Genomic DNA, 4251 nt, shown 5'->3' with positions numbered 1-4251 from the left:
TGTCTCTCACTGGCTGGGCTCTGACTGTCTCCCATTGGCTGAGCTGTGACTGTTGCTCATTGGCTGGGCTTTGACTGTCTCCCATTGGCTGGGCTGTAACTGTCGCTCATTGGCTGGGCTGGGCTGTCTCTCATTGGCTGGGCTGCAAGTGTCTCTCATTTAATGGGCAGTGACTGTCTCTCATTGGCTGGACTGTAACAGTCTCTCACTGGCTGGGCTGTGACTGTCTCCCATTGGCTGGGCTGTAACAGTCTCCCATTGGCTGGGCTGTGACTGTCTCTCATTGGCTGGGCTGCAAGTGTCTCTCATTGAATGGGCAGTGACTGTCTCTCATTGGCTGGACTGTAACAGTCTCTCACTGGCTGGGCTGTGACTGTCTCCCATTGGCTGGGCTGTGACTGTCTCTCATTGGCTGGGCTGCAAGTGTCTCTCATTGAATGGGCAGTGACTGTCTCTCACTGGCTAGACTGTAACAGTCTCTCACTGGCTGGGCTGTGACTGTCTCCCATTGGCTGGGCTGCGACCGTCGCTCATCGGCTGGGCCCTTGCGGAGGAGAGCGGTAGAGTAGCATCCACCCACAAGACGAGTCTCTAACTGTTGGGTCTGCAACGGACACTGAGTGGCAGGGTGTGAGAGCTCCCGGTCCCAGCCTCCAGATGCCCTTCGGAATGAGCCTCCCCTTGTTCATTTTCGCAGATGAGAGAGTCGAAGCTATCACAAGTAGATGAAGGGGTGCGTGGAAAATGTGACCTGGGTAAGGCTGGACGTGAGTGGAGTGTGTAAGACTGAAGGCGAGAGGAACCGCAGCACTCCACGAAGCTCGTCCCCGTGGGAGGGACTCGGCCAACCATTGTGCCGCTGCCGTGCGTGTGCTGGGACGGAATGGCCGGGTAAAGACTGGCGGGCAGTGGGAGCCGGCTTCTCACTGTGGAGTTGACACTTCAGGTCAGCAAGGGAAGGAGGCTCCGGGGACCCACGAGCTACTGGATTGCGCTCAGAGACACCTCAAACTCGCGTTGAACCTTCCGCGGACACAGATGGCTCCACAGAGAACGTGTATGGACGCGTGTGCAGTTGGGTCACCATATGCACTTATGTCTCCTTGCCGTGGCCATTAAGAGGGCCGAGGGGACTCGGGCAACGAGAACACCAAGCACCCAGGTCGTGATTTTCAATCTCACTCTGCAATGAAAGGGACCAGCTCCTTAGGGACTCTAGGACTGGGTGGGGGGTGAACAGGATGAGTCTCGAGCAGGAAGTAAGGAAGTGAAAGAGAGAGCGAGAGATGGGGGAGGGAGGGGAGGATGAGGAAGAGGAGGAGGGGGAGGGAGGAAGGAAGGAAGGAAGGAAGGGGGGACTGAGGGAGGGAGGAAGGGGGGATGGAGGGAGGGAGGGAGGAAGGGGGGAGGGAGGGAGGGAGGGAGGAAGGGGGGAGGGAGGGAGGGAGGGAGGAAGGAAGGAAGGGGGGAGGGAGGGAAGAAGGGGGGAGGGAGGGGGGAAGGAAGGGAGGGAGGGGGGAGGGAGGAAGGAAGGGGGGAGGGAGGAAGGAAGGAAGGGGGGAGGGAAGGAAGGAAGGAAGGGGGGAGGGAAGGAAGGAAGGGGGGAGGGAAGGAAGGAAGGAGGGAAGGGGGGACTGAGGGAGGGAGGAAGGGGGGAAGGAAGGAAGGGGGGACTGAGGGAGGGAGGAAGGGGGGATGGAGGGAGGGAGAAAGGGGGGAGGGAGGGAGGGAGGGAGGAAGGGGGGAGGGAGGGAGGGAGGGAGGAAGGGGGGAGGGAGGGAGGAAGGAAGGAAGGAAGGGAGGGAGGGGGGAGGGAGGAAGGAAGGGGGGAGGGAGGAAGGAAGGAAGGGGGGAGGGAAGGAAGGAAGGAAGGAAGGGGGGACTGAGGGAGGGAGGAAGGGGGGATGGAGGGAGGGAGGAAGGGGGGAGGGAGGGAGGGAGGGAGGAAGGGGGGAGGGAGGGAGGGAGGGAGGGAGGAAGGAAGGAAGGGGGGAGGGAGGGAAGAAGGGGGGAGGGAGGGGGGAAGGAAGGGAGGGAGGGGGGAGGGAGGAAGGAAGGAAGGGGGGAGGGAGGGAAGAAGGAAGGAAGGAAGGAAGGGAGGAAGGGAGGGAGGGAGGGAGGGAGGAAGGAAGGGAGGGAGGAAGGGGGGAGGGAGGAAGAAAGGAAGGGGGGAGGGAGGAAGGAAGGAAGGGGGGAGGGAGGGAAGAAGGGGGGAGGGAGGGGGGAAGGAAGGGAGGGAGGGAGGGAGGGAGGGAGGAAGGGGGGAGGGAGGGAGGAAGGAAGGAAGGAAGGAAGGGGGAAGGGAGGGAGGGAGGAAGGAAGGGAGGGAGGAAGGGGGGAGGGAGGAAGAAAGGAAGGGGGGAGGGAGGGAGGGAGGGAGGAAGGAAGGAAGGGGGGAGGGAAGGAAGAAGGGGGGAGGGAGGGGGGAAGGAAGGGGGGGAGGGAGGGAGGGGGGAGGGAGGAAGGAAGGAAGGGGGGAGGGAGGGAAGAAGGGGGGAGGGAGGGGGGAAGGAAGGGAGGGAGGGAGGGGGAGGGAGGAAGGAAGGAAGGAAGGGGGGAGGGAGGGAGGAAAGAAGGGAGGGAGGAGGGAAGGAAGGGGGACTGAGGGAGGGAGGAAGGGGGGACTGAGGGAGGGAGGAAGGGGGGATGGAGGGAGGGAGGAAGGGGGGATGGAGGGAGGGAGGGAGGGAGGAAGGGGGGAGGGAGGGAGGGAGGAAGGGGGGAGGGAGGGAGGGAGGAAGGGGGGAGGGAGGGAGGGAGGGGGGAGGGAGGGAGGAAGGAAGGAAGGGGGGAGGGAAGGAAGGAAGGAAGGGGGGAGGGAGGGAGGAAGGAAGGAAGGAAGGAAGGGAGGAAGGAAGGGGGGAGGGAGGGAGGAAGGAAGGTCAAAGTGTCCCCAGTAGCCAAAGCAGAAACAATGTGAGCAAAAAAATAAAGTCGAATTGGGTTATAACCCAAAGTATAAAATAAATATCCATGAATCCATAATGATATAAATGACTGTTAAAACTTATAACTGAGTAAGAAGAGACACATGCACGTCGCAGTGACTTGAGTTAATGATACTTAGGGTATATGTGAAAGTTGCTAAGAGTAAATCTTGGAAGTTCTGTAAGTTCTGTAACTATGTACAGTGACAGATATTAAGGAGACTCATGGTGGCCGTTCAGCAATGTAGCCACATCAATCATTGCGTCAGACACCAAAGCTCATATAATGCTGTATGTCAGTCATACCTCGGTACCAAATAAATCAATGTGTAAGAAGAGGCAAATCCCCAGTGAGTGCAGAATCCAAATACCGTTTGCAGATACCCCACTCTGAAGGAGGGAGCAGAACTCCTTGCTCCTGAAGTGCGCGCTGTGCGTGGAGATTCCTTCCAGGCAGGACAGTCAGAAAAGGGGGAAAAGGAGAAACTTCGCAGTGGAGAAACTGACAAAAGGCTACTGGCTGGTGAGCAGGGTCGCCGTCACTGGTCAGGAATCGTGTTAGTAGCAGGGCGCCTGGGTGGCTCAGTGGGTCAGGTGTCCGACTTCGGCTCAGGTCACGATCTCACGGTTTGTGAGTCCGAGCCCTGCGTGGGGCTGTGTGCTGACCCTCAGATTCTGTGTCTCCCTGTCTCTGCCCCACCCCCCTCACACTCTGTCTCTGTCTCCCTCTCTATCTCTCAAAGATAAATAAACATTTACAAAAGTTTCTTTAAATCATGTCGGTAGCATGCACTCTTGATGAAAATGGCACTTTTTTTCATAATCCCAATCTATTCATAGGGAAAAGCATCAGACAAATTCCCCTGGAGAAGCAGACTGCAACACACCTGACTGGTACTCCTCAAAATCCCAGACAAGGAAAGTCGGAAATCGTCACGGCCAAGACTACTGAACCTAGAGACATGATAACTGCACACAGTGAGGTTCCCTGGAAGAGGTCCTGGAACAGAAAAAGGAGATCCAGGCAAAGAAGAAAACCCGAAGAGAGTGTATAAACTTTAGTTGACAACAATGTATCAAAAATTAAAAAATAAAGACATAAAAAAAACCATTGTGTCAATATTGGCTCACGAAATGTAACAAATTGTTACGAACTGTACGAATTGTTACGAATTGTCACCAATTGCAGTAGTGTAAGAGTTAAGCAGGGAAAACTGCCTGGAGGTGTATGGAATTCTGTACTAGGAGTTCAATTTTTCTCTAAGTCTTAACTGTTCTAAAACTCATGTCTAGTAGGGCTGTTGTCGGTTTTTGTTTTTTTTTT

The 4251-nt window shown here is 56.5% G+C and overlaps 1 long non-coding RNA gene across 1 annotated transcript; it reads left to right on the top strand.

The window, feature by feature from the left end:
- The first annotated feature begins 883 nt into the window (after positions 1-883).
- Positions 884-4034, top strand: LOC147578772 (uncharacterized). Its single transcript, XR_015254351.1, has 3 exons — positions 884-1162; positions 3308-3450; positions 3768-4034. It is a non-coding gene; the product is annotated as an uncharacterized LOC147578772 (long non-coding RNA).
- Positions 4035-4251: the final 217 nt, after the last annotated feature.

This window comes from Puma concolor, chromosome C1 (assembly GCF_028749965.1).
Source record: "Puma concolor isolate L17-30 chromosome C1, mPumCon1.1.hap2, whole genome shotgun sequence".
Taxonomy (NCBI): domain Eukaryota; kingdom Metazoa; phylum Chordata; class Mammalia; order Carnivora; family Felidae; genus Puma; species Puma concolor.
This window is presented reverse-complemented; position numbering and strand designations above follow the sequence as displayed.